The sequence below is a fragment of the Narcine bancroftii genome, chromosome 2, assembly GCF_036971445.1.
Source record: "Narcine bancroftii isolate sNarBan1 chromosome 2, sNarBan1.hap1, whole genome shotgun sequence".
Classification (NCBI taxonomy): domain Eukaryota; kingdom Metazoa; phylum Chordata; class Chondrichthyes; order Torpediniformes; family Narcinidae; genus Narcine; species Narcine bancroftii.
In genome coordinates this window covers 344,381,161-344,396,465 of record NC_091470.1, presented here as the reverse complement: position 1 = coordinate 344,396,465, position 15,305 = coordinate 344,381,161, and the positions used below count along the sequence as shown (strand labels likewise).

Genomic DNA, 15,305 nt, shown 5'->3' with positions numbered 1-15,305 from the left:
TTGTTTCCCTTATTTCATGTGAAACATTATACACCCAGCCATCTCCTCTTGTATGGGCCACAAGGGCTTTGACCAGGCTGAACTAAGAATTCACAACCCATCTTCAAAATGGGGTTTTTCCACAAGCTTGCCAGCTTGTCCTGTTTCAGTCCCAGCTGCTGCTGCTGAAGTGTTGAATTGAATTCTCTCTCTCTCTTTCTCTCTCTTTCTCTCTCTACCCCTCCCCCCCTCAGCAAAGTAGGTTGCTCAGCCCTTTCTGATGTAAATCTTCTTGAATGTTGCTGGACCGTTAGCCCTTTCATTATTTCATATACGTGACCTTGATCATATATTTCCATTTCTTTTAAAGAACACAATTTGCACTTCCTCTTTTAGATTGTATGCCATTCTGAACATGCCCTGTATATCAGTTGTGAATTAACAAAAGCACCCTTTGATTTTCACCCCACTCATCTTTTTATTGATCAACCCTCATCCTGAATCACAAGTGCAGTTTTTACAGAAAACCAAGGGTTTACATTCAATCTGATTTGAAATCTCAATCAGTGAAGCAGTACACTGTTGTGGTAAACCCAGTGTTCTCAGTTACTCTGCCTCCTGGTTGAACCCAGGCATTGATGATGAAAATACAGGGCGATTATTGTTTTGAAGAATTTCTTCTTGATATGCCTTACTCAAGCTCAAAGACGAAAAATAGCATCTTGTGTAAAAACTGCTGGGGCAGCTAACCCTGATCTTACCTTCAGGGAGGAAGGATATTGGGAAAAAGGAAACTGCCATTCCCAACTTGTATCACGTTTCATCCAAAATATCTTGTTTTATGGTTTTTTTGGGTGCAATCATGACGTAACAACCCTCTCTCCTGAAAGATAATGTGTGCAAATTTGAGGAAAGTTCAAAGGAAGGTGAGCCAAGTTAAATAAACTATTAATTGTAGTGCACATGTTATGAAAGTTCGGTCTTCCCTATATACAAGTGTCAAAGATCCTCATTTTCTTCTTGGAAGTGGCTGATACATTTTGACGATTTTTTAAATGCATCTTCCATTAATCCTTGGCATTAAGATCAGAGCTTCTGCAGGTGACTATCGCTGAAAGTGACTGACAGACTGCATTTATCTCAAACATCAACACTTTTTTTCCTATGATCAGGAAGAATGAGAAAAAAATTCCATCGGTTTTGCTTTTGAATTGATCGTTAATCAAGGAGAGAGAAAGTAATTTTTCACTTCAAGAAAGTAGGTGCTACTGAAAAGAAAGGGGTTTTTTTTGCAAATCTTTAACTGTCCTTGAAGTTCACGGTTGTGTTACTTTAGAAGGCTGAGTGTTGAATCACATAATGGCCAGATTATCTGACCTGTACAAAAGGGATGAGCTGCACCTGAACTTGAGGGGGCCACTAGCCTGACGGGCAGGTATGCTAGAGCTGTTGGGCAGAGTTTGTGAAGGAAAGGCTGTGGATGTTGTGTTCATAGATTTTAGTAAGACCTTTGTCAAGGTTCCACATGGGGAGGTTAATCAGGATTATTCAGACACTCAGTAATGATGATGAAGTAGTAACTGGATTCGACAATGGTTGGATGGGAGAAGCCAGAGTAGTGGCAGATGGAGTGTCCACTGAGTCGATGTAGGTGGAAGTCACTGTGCTGGGAATAGTCTATAGGTCCCATAATAGCCTTCAGGACACCGAGGAGCAGATAAGCAGGCAGATTTTGGAATAGTGTGGGAAATAGAAGGTTCTAGTTATGGGTGACTTCAACTTGGCTAATATTGTCTGGCACCTACTAACTGCAAGAGGGATAGATGGGGCTGAATTTTTCCGTTATGTACAAGAAGGATTCCTGACACAATATGTAAACTGCCCGACTATAGGAGAGGCCATAGTGGATCTGATTCTGGGGTATGAACCTGGTCAGGTGGCATACCTCTCAGTGGGGGAGCATTTTGGTGAGAGTGACCACAACTTCTTAGCTTCAACATAGTGATAGAAAAGGATATAAATAGTCAAACTGGGAAAGTACTTAACTGGGGAAGGGCTAATTATGAAGGGATGAGACAGGAAGAAAATAAATTAGGAACAGATGTTTAAGGGTGAAAGCACAGAAGTAATGTGGATTTAGGGATCAATTGAGCAGGGTTCAATATAGGTTTGTCCCACTGGGACAAGGAAAGATGGTAGGAAAAGGGAACTGTCACTGATGTGACAGTTCAGGTAATAAGCCTATAGGGCACAGGAAACAGGAAGGGCTCATGAGAAGTATATGAAAGCCAGGAAGGAACTTAAGAAAAGACTTAGGAGAGCTCTAAGAGGCCATGAGAAGGTCTTGGCATGTAGAATTAAAGAAAATCATGAGACCCTGCGTCTAACCTTTAATGCCGCTCTACAAAATCAAAGACCCTTAGGGCTGCGCTACAAAGCATTAAAGCTCTTGAGAAGGAAAGTAATGGGTGAGGCAGCTGGACTATTTGAAAGGCCTTCATGATGAATTATGTCACCCAGGGGGTCACTAGATTTTACTGTTATGTTAAGTTCCTCAATTTTCCATACTTACTAGAAGTCATAAAAAAATTGACTTTTTGACTCCAGTCGGTGCGGAGTGTAAACTATGCAATTACAAACCTCCCACTCATACACTGATTAAGGTGTCTAGACCCTTTGAATGCCTCAGCTTGGATTTTAATGGACCGCTACCCTCAAACAATAAGAATGTCTTCTTCCTTAACATCACTGATGAATTCTCTTGTTTTCCCATCATTATACCATGTACTGATGTTTATGCTTGTACTATTAATAAAATTGATATGCCAGAGACATGGACTAGACAAATGTTATACTAATACAAGGCTTTATTATCCATCTTTTGTGGCCAGTGGGAAAGCATCTCTATCAGTTTGACCAGTAGGGTGGAGCATCTCTACAGCCATAGCCATAGCAAGCAACTCCATAGTTGAGTAGCAGTCAGTATAATACACCTCCCCCCCCCCATTACATCATCATATTCCCCAGGGTGTTCTATGTGTATGTGAAGAACAGAAGGATGACGAGAATTAAGGTGGGGCTGCCAACGGATAAGAGAGGCAACATGTGCTTGGAGGTGGAGGAGGATGGGGAAGTCCTAAATTAATACTTTGAATCAGTATTCACAAGACAAAAGGATATTGATTATGGTGAAATTGAAATTGAACAGGCCTGTGTGCTGGTCAATGTGGAGATTATGGAAGTGGAAATGTTAGGTTCTTCTTAAAAAGCATCAAAATTTATGTCCCCGGGGCTGGATGTGATATACCCCAGGCAGCTGTGGGAAGTGAGAGAAGAGATAGCTGGGAAGTCGCTATGATCTTTGAATCACCTTTGGTTTCAGGGGTGTTGCCAGAGGATTGGAGAATGGCAAATGTAGTCCCCTTGTTTAAAAAGATAATAGGTAAAATCCTGGGAATTATGGATCGTTGAATCTTGTGTGTAAACTAATGGAGAGGTTTCTTAAGGATGTGATTTTTGAGCATTTGGAAAAGTACTCAAGGATAGTCAGCATGGCTTTGTGAAGGGAAGGTCATGCATCATGAATCTAATTGAATTTTTTGAGGAGGTAGCAAAGAAATTGATGAGGGTAGGGCAGTATATGTGGTTTAGATTTAATCAAGGCATTTAAAATATCAAGGTCCCCAAGGAGAGACTCATTCAGAAGGTCATTAGCCATGGGAAGAGTGGAACCTTGGCTTGTAGGAAGAAAGCAAACAGTCGTAGTAAAAGAAAGTTATCTGCCTGAAGGTTGGTGTGATGGATTATATCATATTTTCTATTGTGTATGGATATGTTTTTGAAGGAGATATATTGTGGGAGTAGTGTAGGTTACAAACAAACACTTCACAAAACAGATCTCATTTAAAACGCCAGAGCTTTTCTCAAGCCAGACAGTCCAGGCTCCGAGTGCCTTTGCAAGAACCTTGAAGAATGCCTATAGAGGCTTCACAAGTCAGTGTAATTGGATATGCTGCAAAGTAATGGATTATTGTTTTGAAAGCAACAGATGAACAAACTCAGAATTTTCGTCTGGTGCTGCAGTCTGTTTTAAGAAGGTCATGTGGTTTTGCAAGCAGAGAGAGAGAAGAGACAAAGCAGGCTTTCTCTAAGAGAGAGAGTCATGGCAAGCTGGCATCTTGTTGAAACCCAATTTTTAAGATGGGTTGTGAGTTCTGAGTTCACCCTGTTGAAAACCCCTGTGGTCCATACAAGAAGAAATGGCTGGGCCATTTATTTCAACTGAAATAAAGCAAACTAAAGGAACTCTGTTGTAACCTGCAGAAGAAGAGCTTATCATTTAGAAAATCCTAATGGGGCAAGTTTCTTTAAGACACTGAAGTGATTGATCTGAGGGAATCAGTTTGTGTGTGTGTCCAACAAGAACTTTCCTGAGTGGTAACCAATTATCTTTGAGCACTAGAGCTTGGTGAAAATTCAAAGTGTTTAATTCTGTGCACAGTATAAGAATTACCTGATACCTGTAAACTTGGAGGAGTGAGAAGTGAGATTGGAATGTGAATCAAATAACTTTTCTGAACTTATACACATTACATATATGCACACAGAATTAGAAGGGGGTTAAATTAAGTTATAAGTTAATAGTAATAAGTTAAAGTTTGATCCTGTTGTTATGTTTAAAGAAAATATAAAATGGCTTTTGTTTAAGTAACCAATTGTCTTGGTGAATTTCTATTGTTGCTGGGTTTTGGGGTCCTCTGGGCCCATAACATTGGTGATTATTGGAGTGCCACAGGGATCTATTTTGGGACCCCTGCCCTTTGTGATTTTTATAAATGACATGGATGAAGAGGTGGATGGATGGGCCAGTAAGTTTGTGGATGACACGAAGGTTGGTTGAGTTATGGATGGACCAGAAGGTTGATGAAGGTTACAAGATGATATAGAGAGGTTGCAGAGTTGCGCAGAAAAGTAGAGGATCGATTTTAATTTGGTTAAGTATGAAGTGATGCATTTTGGAAGGACAAACCAGAAGGCTGAGTACAGGGTTAATGGTCGGTTGCTTAAGAGTGTGGATGAACAGTGCGACTGCGACGTGCAAATCCATGCATCCCTCAAATCACCACACAGGTTGAAAGGATATTTAAGAATATCTATGGGATGCTGGGCTTCATTAATAGGGGGATTGAATTCAGGAGTAGAGAGGTCATGTTTCAACTCTATAAAGTTTTGGTAAGACCACATGAAGAGTACTATCTTTAGTTCTGGTTACCTCATTATAGGAAGGATGTGGAAGCTCTGGAGAGGGTGCAGAGGAGATTTACCAGGGTGTTGCCTGGATTGGGAAACAAGTCTTATGAGGCAAGGTTAGCAGAGCAGGCACCTTTCACTTTGGAGCGTAGAAGGATGAGAGGAGACTTGATTGAAGTATACAGGATTATGAGAGGCATAAATAGGGTGGATAGCCTGCCCCTGTTTCACAGAGCAGGGTCAGCAAACACGAGAGGACATATGTACAAAGTCAGGGTAGAGAAGTTTAGGGGAGACATCAGGGGTACGTTTTTTTACATAGAGTTGTGGATGCCTGGAATGTCTTGCCTGGGATGGTGGTGGAAGCTGAAACAATGGGCGCATTTAAGAGATTCTTAGATAGGAACATAGATGAATGAAAAATAGAAGGTAATGGAGTAAGGAGTGTTTAGTACATTTTATAAAGAAAATGATATATGGATCAGCACAACATCGAGGGATGAAGGGCCTGTACTGTGCTCTATTGTTCTGTTCTGTCTATCTATAGGTTTGCTTGTTTGAAGACTATTAGTGACCTATTTCTTTCCTTGCAACAATTTGGTGGTATTCTGGTCATCATTATTGATATCAACGTTTATAATTCCAGAATCTATTTAATTAATCAGATTAAATGTCATGTTTGCAAGATATATGACTTAACTACGTGCTACAGTGACTGAGTACCATTGTTTCTAAGAATTAATCTTTTTTTTTCCAATAAGGTTAAACTCAAAATCCACTCTGTTTCACAGCCAAGTCAATCAGTATTGAGAGAACCAATCTGTCATGATTTAATGTGGAATTAGCCTCGCCAAATGAACCCAGCTTAGCGCCGACATTGGCGACTTCAGGGGTTTTTAATAAGACAATAAAGGCGGTGTATGACCCCTCACCCCAAGTCCAAAGCCCTCTGCGCAGCTCAGATGGCGAAGTCCTCCTCAGCAACAAGATCTCCATCCTCAGTCGATGGTCAGAGCACTTCCAATCCCTTTTCAGTGCCAACCGCTCAGTGCAAGAATCCGCCCTGCTCCAGCTCCCTCAACAACCCTTGAGGCTAGAGCTGGATGAGGTCCTTACCCGGGAAGAGACATATAAGGCAATTGAACAACTGAAAAGTGGCAAAGCAGCAGGTATGGATGGAATCCCCCCAGAAGTCTGGAAGGCTGACGGCAAAGCTCTGCATACCAAACTGCATGAGTTTGCATGGAAAGCTTCCTCAGGACCTTCGTGATGCCATCATCATCACCCTGTACAAAAACAAAGGCGAGAAATCAGACTGCTCAAACTACAGGGGAATCGCGCTGCTCTCCACTGCAGGCAAAATCTTCGCTAGGATTCTCCTTAATAGACTAATACCTAGTGTCGCCGAAAATGTCCTCCCAGAATCACAGTGTGGCTTTTGCGCAAACAGAGGAACTACTGACATGGACATTGCCCTCAGACAGCTCCAAGAAAAGTGCAGAGAAGAAAACAAAGGACTCTACATCACCTTTGTTGACCTCACCAAAGCCTTTGACACCGTGAGCAGGAAAGGGCTTTGGCAAATACTAGAGCGCCTCGGATGCCCCCCCAAGTTCTTCAACATGGTTATCCAACTGCACGAAAACCAACAAGGTCGGGTCAGATACAGCAATGAGCTCTCTGAACCCTTCTCCATTGACAATGGCATGAAGCAAGGCTGCGTAATCACACCAACCCACTTTATTATCTTCTTCAGCATGATGCTGAAACAAGCCAATAAAGACCTCAACAATGAAGATGGTGTTTACATCCGGTATTGCACGGATGGCAGTCTCTTCAATCTGAGGCGCCTGCAAACTCACACCAAGACACAAGAGCAACTTCTCCGTGAACTACTCTTTGTAGACGATGCTGCTTTAGTTGCCAATTCAGAGCCAGCTCTCCAGTGCATGATGTCCTGTTTTGCGGAAACTGCCAAAATGTTTGGCCTGGAAGTCAGCCTGAAGAAAGCTGAGGTCCTTCATTAGCCATTTCCTCACCATGTCCACCAGCCCCCCCCCCCCCACATCTCCATCGGGCACACTGAACTCAAAATGGTCAACCAATTTACCTACCTCGGCTGCACCATTTCATCGGATGCAAGGATTGACAAAGAGATAGACAACAGACTCGCCAAGGCAAATAGCGTCTTTGGAAGACTACACAAAAGAGTCTGGAAAAACAACCAACTGAAGAAACACACAAAGATCAGCGTGTACAGAGCCGTTGTCATACCCACGCTCCTGTCTGGCTCCGAATCATGGGTCCTCTACCAGCATCACCTACGGCTCCTAGAACGCTTCCATCAGCGATGTCTCCGCTCCATCCTCAATGTTCATTGGAATGACTTCATCATCAACATCGAAGTACTCGAGCTGGCAGAGTCCGCAAGCATCGAATCCATGCTGCTGAAGACCCAACTGCACTGGGTGGGTCACGTCTCCAGAATGGAGGACCATCGCCTTCCCAAGATCGTGTTCTATGGCGAGCTCTCCACTGGCCACCGAGACAGAGGTGCACCAAAGAAGAGGTACAAGGACTGCTTAAAGAAATCTCTTGGTGCCTGCCACATTGACCACCGCCAGTGGGCTGATATCACCTCAAACCGTGCATCTTGGCACCTCACAGTTCGGCGGGCAGCAACCTCCTTTGAAGAAGACCGCAGAACCCACCTCACTGACAAAAGAAAAAGAAGGAATAACCCAACACCCAACCCCAACCCACCAATTTTCCCTTGCAACCGCTGCAACCGTGCCTGCCTGTCCCGCATCGGACTTGTCAGTCACCAACGAGCCTGCAGCAGACGTGGACATACCCCTCCATAGATCTTCATCCGCAAAGCCAAGCCAAAGAAAAAAAAAGAAAACCAGTTTGCACTTTGAACTAATATTTTCATGGATTCATGAACAATTGCTTTTTAAAGATCTCTATTCAGCACACAAACAGGTATTACCACTGATGGGAAATGACCTTTCAGGATCTAGCAGTGTCAGTCAGGTCAGCGGCACTGTGTCCAACTGAGGCTCGGAAAGTAAGGGTGCACGCTGGCAGGGCGATAGTGAACAGGAGATCATTGGTGAGGGGAACAGACAGCAGATTCTGTGGCCTTAGGGGAACGATCAGAAGTTCTGTGGTCATGGAAGATATCCCATGGTCGTCTGTTGCCTCCAAAGGGTTGAAGAAGTTACTTAGTGGTTGGATAACTTCTCAAGGGGGAAGATGAACAACCAGAGATTGTTGTACACATTAGTATAAACAAAATAGAAGAGTAAGGGATGAGGTCCTGCTGCATAATTATAAGCAGCTAAACACAGCAGTTGAGAAGTGGAACCTCAAGTGTAGTAATCTCTGAATTATACTCAGTGCCACATGCTGGTGAGGTCAGAAATTGGAAGATAGGTCAGACAAATTTAAATTTAAATTTTAAATTTTATTTGCAGCACTGTAGAAGCCAATTCTGGCAAATTAAACCCATGCTACCCAATTACACCCAAATAAACCTTTAGCCCCGTACGTCTTTGGAAGGTGGAAACTGTAACACCGCAGAAAACCCACGCAGACAGGGGGAGAATGTTGAGATTCTTTACAGACACCAACATCAGATTCAAACCTATGTAACTGGCATTGCAATAGCGTCATGCTAATCCTGCCACCAAATTTGTGACTGAGGTGCTAGTACTGGGAACACAAATTCAGGTTTTGGATCATTGGGATCTCTCCTGGGACAGAGGTGACCTGTTAAAATGGGATGGGGTGCACTTGAACGAGAGAGAGAGAGAGAGAGGCCAACATTCTGGTACGAACGTTCAATAGTACTACACAGATGGGTTTAAACTAGACTGGTAGTGGGCGGAGTGAGGGAGGTGGTGGGATGTTTAGCCGAGAGGTTAAATATTGGTATGCAAGTTGATGAGAGAACATTTAGTGACCGGTGAAAGGCATGGAGTGAGGAAGGACTGTTAAATTGCACCCATTTTCAATGCTAGAGGCTTGTCAGGGAAGGAGAATGCACTTATGGCATGGATAAACAGACTACTGTGAATTCATAGCTATAATGGAAACCTGGTTAATTTTCAGAGAACATGTACTTCAGGAAAGACAGAGATGGGGGTAAAGAGAAGAGGTTCTTACCTTATTGGTTACGAAGGATGTTATGGCAATGGTCAGAGGTGACATGACAGACAGGTGCAACAAAGAAAAAGAAAGACAAGGTCACCTTGGTGGGAGTGCACTACAGGCCTACAAGTTGTCAATGCGAATTAGAGGAGCTAATGCTGGGAAATTGCTGCCAGGTTTAGCTCAAATAAACGTCATAGAAGAAGATTTAAACTTTCCAAATATTGAATGGAAATCCTCCGTGTGAAATGTTTAGATGGGGTAGAATTTGTCAGTTGTGTTCAGGAAGATTTCCTTGAGTTACTTGTGGAGAGTCCCATTTGGGAGAGGACAGCAGTAGAGCTACCACTAGGGGCTAGGTATAAAAAAATACTGTAATTTCTGCATGGTCAAAGCAAAAGTTATATAAATCACCTTTAATAAAATTTGGAATATGCACTTTAATTACATGTGAATTGCTTGATTACAATTTAAAACTGTGGAGCACAGAGGAAATAAAGGAAAAAAAATGTGTCTTTGTTGGTTCTTTTCCTCTGAAAATTAATTTTAAGTATTTTTTGTATTTTTTTAAGATCAACACATATACAACAAGCAACAAAAACCATTTATCACATTATTACAAAGTTGTTGATTAAATACATGCATATTTATAAAGATAATGATATTTGCAACAAATAATTATCTATAATAGTTTAATCCTGTAATGATTCTTAGGTGTATATTCTTTCATAAAATTAAAGTTTCATTTATTTATTGTTGTTTAAATGTCATTTTCTTATTATCCCGTTATATTGAATTAATCATTCTCAGTTTGTTCTGCCTTTAATTGCCAAGCCAGAACTTTGAGATCTTTCCCCGAATTCATAATTTCTGAAGTAAAACTTATAATCTGTCCTCACAAATAAGATTTTAATGGATTCCTAATAATAAAGTTATCCTCTATTGAATTCAAATTAGTATCACAAAATAATTCAATCTGCTGTCTTATAAAAGCACAAAAATCTTCCCTTTTTAATAGCAAAGTATTTAATCTCCATCTATATACTGACTGTTGATTTTCAGTAAATTCAAATTCCATCAATAATGGAAATGATCAGATATTATTCTTGCTTAACAATCAATATTTAAAACTCTTGATTGATTTTGAGCTGAAAGTAAAAATAAATCAATTCTGGAATATGTATCAAATCTATTAGAATAAAAGGAATATTCTCTATTCCTGGGATATTTCTTTCTTCATATATCGACTAAATTTAAATCCTTCATTAAATATAACATAGTTTTAGCTGCTTTAGATTTAACTATTGTTCTTGATGATCTATCTAATAAAGGATCCAAACAAAAATTGAAATCACCTCCTACTAAAATATTTTCATAAGCATTCACAAAATTAAAAAGAAATAATCTTGTATCAATTTTTCATCATCTAAATTTCTTTGGTTTGGCTTTGCGGACGAAGATTTATGGAGGGGGTAAATGTCCACGTCAGCTGCAGGCTCGTTTGTGGCTGACAAGTCCGATGCGGGACAGGCAGACACGGTTGCAGCGGTTACAGGGGAAAATTGGTTGGTTGGGGTTGGGTGTTGGGTTTTTCCTCCTTTGCCTTTTGTCAGTGAGGTGGGCTCTGCGGTCTTCTTCAAAGGAGGTTGCTGCCCGCCGAACTGTGAGGCGCCAAGATGCACGGTTTGAGGCGATATCAGCCCACTGGCGGTGGTCAATGGGGCAGGCACCAAGAGATTTCTTTAGGCAGTCCTTGTACCTTTTCTTTGGTGCACCTCTGTCACAGTGGCCAGTGGAGAGCTCGCCATATAACACGATCTTGGGAAGGCTATGGTCCTCCATTCTGGAGACGTGACCCACCCAGCGCAGCTAGATCTTCAGCAGTGTGGACTCGATGCTGTCGACCTCTGCCATCTCGAGTACTTCGACATTAGGGATGAGAGCGCTCCAATGAATGTTGAGGATGGAGCGGAGACAACGCTGGTGCAGTCAAATGCTCTACCATTGAGCTATACCCCCTGAGACAACGCTGGTGGAAGCGTTCTAGGAGCCGTAGGTGATGCCGGTAGAGGACCCATGATTCGGAGCCGAACAGGAGTGTGGGTATGACAACGGCTCTGTATACGCTTATCTTTGTGAGGTTTTTCAGTTGGTTGTTTTTCCAGACTCTTTTGTGTAGTCTTCCAAATATATATATATTTAAAAAGTCCATTCCTCAGAAAATATTTGACAATTTCCCTTTATATATCTACCTGCAGGATCTGTATTCACAATCTGAACTTTAATTGGCATTTTTTCTTAAATAAAATCGCCATTACCCTGGCTTTAGAGTTAAATAAAGAAAAGATTGCTTGATTTACCCAATCTCTTTTCAGTTTTAGGTGTCCATTTTCAGTTAAATGAGTTTCTTGTAAAAAAGCAATGGCTACTCCTAATTTCTTAATATAAGATAAAAACTTTATTTTTATTTTCTATTAATTCCATTAATATAAAAACTTATAATCTTAATTGCTTTATTCATTTTTCCTATTTTTAAAATCCCTTTTCATCTCTCTCATCCAGGAAGAATTCCCTCAAAATATCTTGGTCCTGAGCATCACCATCTGTAATCCAAAAACATTAAAATAGTTCAGATTAAATATAAGATCTATAATTATTAAAAATAAAAATAAAAAAACAAAATACAAAAATCTGCACCCAATAAGCACTACCTCCCTCCATTTTACAGGTCATGACTAAACCATGAAAACACATGCAACCACCAGAAACCAATTTAACACATACCCCCGGTCCCAATGGGGGAAAAAAATGATTTAATCAATCACAATTCCATCTAACATAAGAATATATAATATCATATCAATTATTCATCCACCAAAAAAAGAAAAATAACCCACCCTGTATATTAAATTCATTGCAACAAATCAGTACCTTCTGTTACCTGAAATTTAGACAAACTCTGAATATATTCTTTAGCTTGAACAAAATATGTTAAAGAAAACATTCTGTTGACGTGATAGAAAAATTTTCCAAGTTAACAGGATAACACAATATGAATCTGTAACCTTTATCATACAAATCTTTCTTAACTGGATTAAAATATTTCCTTTTCTTTAACAAAGTTTGGCTCAAATCAGGATAAAAGAAAATCTTATCCCCTTCATAGTTCAAAGGTCCATATTGCATAACCCTTTTCATTGCCAAACCTGAGCCTCCCTCTATCTTGGTAATTCAAAAATCTAACTAGGATAGATTGGGGTCTCTGGCTCAGACCTGGCTTTGGTCTTAAAGCTCTATGGGTTCTTTCAATCAAAATCTTGTCTTCAAAGTGCTCCTCTCCAAATATCTTCTGTTTCCATTCTTGAAAAAAATGAATCACTTCTTCTCCTTCTTTACCTTCGGATAATCCCACTATTTTAACATTATTTCTTCTGCTATAAATTTCCAGAATATCAACTTTATCCCACAGTTTTTCATTCATCGAGATTAAACTAGTCATCAGACATATTAGATCTATCTCCAATGTGCTGCACTTCCTCTCGGACACATTGAATCTTATTTTCCAACTTCTCCGTTCTTTGTGTAACATTATTCATCACCTTCAATGCATTATCCACTTAGTCAAATCTATTTTAACTTGGATCAATTCTTCTGACAACAATTTAAAATTATTTTCCAAAACAAATTAATTTTAATTTGAAGTTCATCAATTTTTGATTCAGTATTACTTAATTCTTTCTTAAAAGTCTTTTTCTTCCCTCTGGTCTGTTCCTTTTCTGAACTTGACACATCTTCTTCGCTTTCACGCTCTTCTGAAGCTTCTTCCACTGGGCTTGTGTCTCCTTCATGTTCTGAAATTGACACACGGGACTGCCCCTTTAAGACACCTTGTATTTTTTTCTAATCGTTTTTTTCTACTGCACCATGCATGTCTGACTTCTTGTGCATGTGTGATGCAATTTTAGTTTTTTGTTCTGATGCCATTTTTACGAGTAGACACGAAGAAGGCTCCAGAGGAAGGTCCCTCTCCCAGGTCCTCGCTGGCAGATCCAGAAAGTACCTCAGCAGCCTGCTTTGATGCTAAGGTAGGCCCAGTTTCTTTATTCATCTTCTCTTCTGACTTCTTAGTAGGAGTTAGTTTAGGCATTTTTTTTTTCTTCGGTGACATCTTAAAAATTTAGCTAGATGTTTCATATTAACTGTAAAATAGTTTTCTTTTTAAAAAAACTTATCTGAATAGATACTTTATTCCTAATTGCAGGGGAGTTGTGAGGTTGTGTACCATCCCTAATGGCATCAGATAACGTCCTCTATTTAAAGTTTTTTCATATATGCAACCATATCTAAGTATATAGTACAACAACCAAATACAATTCTATCACATGATGATATAAATCCCAACCCCCCCCCCCAAACCCACTACCCCCATTTATCTAACCCCAAAGAAGGAGAAAGGAAGGAAGAAGAGAGAAAATATTAGATAAAAGAAAGAAGAAAAGTAAGAAATTGAAGTAAGAACCTAGTTGCCAGAGGATTCCCCTCGCCACACGGATTTAACAATCAATCACTTTTAATATCTTCAGCGAGGTTTAATGAAATTCAAAACTTAAAGAAAAGGTCAATAATTTCCTCAATTTTTAAGTAAGGGGAGTGAATTTTCATAAAATATATCATATTTATTTTTCAAATTATACAAGAACTTTTTCAAAGGGTTACAACTGAACATCATTGTATTCTATGTTCCATCGTCAGATTAATGTCTAATTTAGTCCAATCAGGTAAAAACTAGGAAATAAATCAGTAAATTAGTCATCTGTATACATTTTAACCAGAACTAATGACTTTACTATTCATCTCTCTCCACATACATCCCAATAGTCAATATACACCATGTCGGCTAACCAGGTAAATAAAAAGAAAAAAAAGAAGACAGTTAATACATGAACAAAGTAACATCATATCCAATTAATAATCAAAAATAGAAGAAAAGAGAAATCCCCCAATATAATGTTGTTTAATAATATAACTCTCCTCCTCTCCTCTATTGTTCGGGTTGTTGCTACTTCCACAAATACACACGCGAGTCAAAAGCAGTCAGTTTTGCATTGATGAGATTAGCGATGGTAAACATTCCCCTCCCATCTCACCCACTCCCGGATGTTTACCATTAATAATCTCAATACAGAAAAAGTCAAAATGAAAAACAGCTTTATAGCAATCAAAACATTTTCAAGCATCCTGTTGTTGCCTGATTGGTAAAGTTTCAACCAATTCTTCAGCAGAGATACGATCTGTAAAAACTTGGTCTGACCTCCTTGTAAAAAAAATCTTCAAGGTCGCTTGATGGCACAAAATGAATCTATATCCCTTTTGGCATAAGGCATGTTTCACGGTGTTAAATGCCTTCATCCGCTTCAACAAGTCCAAACTTCTATCAGGATAGAAATGGTAGGCTGCCCTTGAAGGTTAGCCCTTCATCAAGGATGATAATCTTTCTCAGTCCTCTTCCCTCTGGCCCTTGCACCTTCCACTCACCAGCATTTACCCATCACCTTTAAACCCTTCCCCTATCCTCCTTCTTCTTATTCCAAAGTTTGCCCAATCATTGGGCGTCCCTGATGAAGTGCTCAGAGCCGAAACATTGGCTATTTTATGCATTCCATGGATTTTGTATGACCTGTTGACTTCCTCCAGCAATTGTGTGTATTATTCCAGTTCCCCGCATCAGTCTACTTCTTCACTTCTTCTTTAACCCGCCTATCAAATCTCTTCTTGCAACTAGAACCTTCCATTCCATGTGACATTCTGACAATCCTCTCTTGAAAATTTTAGGTAATTACCAGAACTCTCCTGTGGTAATCAGAACAGCACATAATACTCCAAGTATGGCTTAATGTAACCTTTACACCAGGCCAACAGCT

The 15,305-nt window shown here is 40.1% G+C and overlaps 1 long non-coding RNA gene across 1 annotated transcript in view; it reads right to left on the bottom strand.

The window, feature by feature from the left end:
- Window positions 1–11,910: 11,910 nt before the first annotated feature.
- The window catches only part of LOC138752804 (uncharacterized), a 62,341-nt gene continuing 58,946 nt past the window's right edge, over window positions 11,911–15,305 (bottom strand). Inside the window, exon 3 of the long non-coding RNA XR_011350955.1 lies at window positions 11,911–11,987. This is a non-coding gene — a long non-coding RNA (uncharacterized lncRNA). The remainder of the gene's footprint in view (window positions 11,988–15,305) is intronic.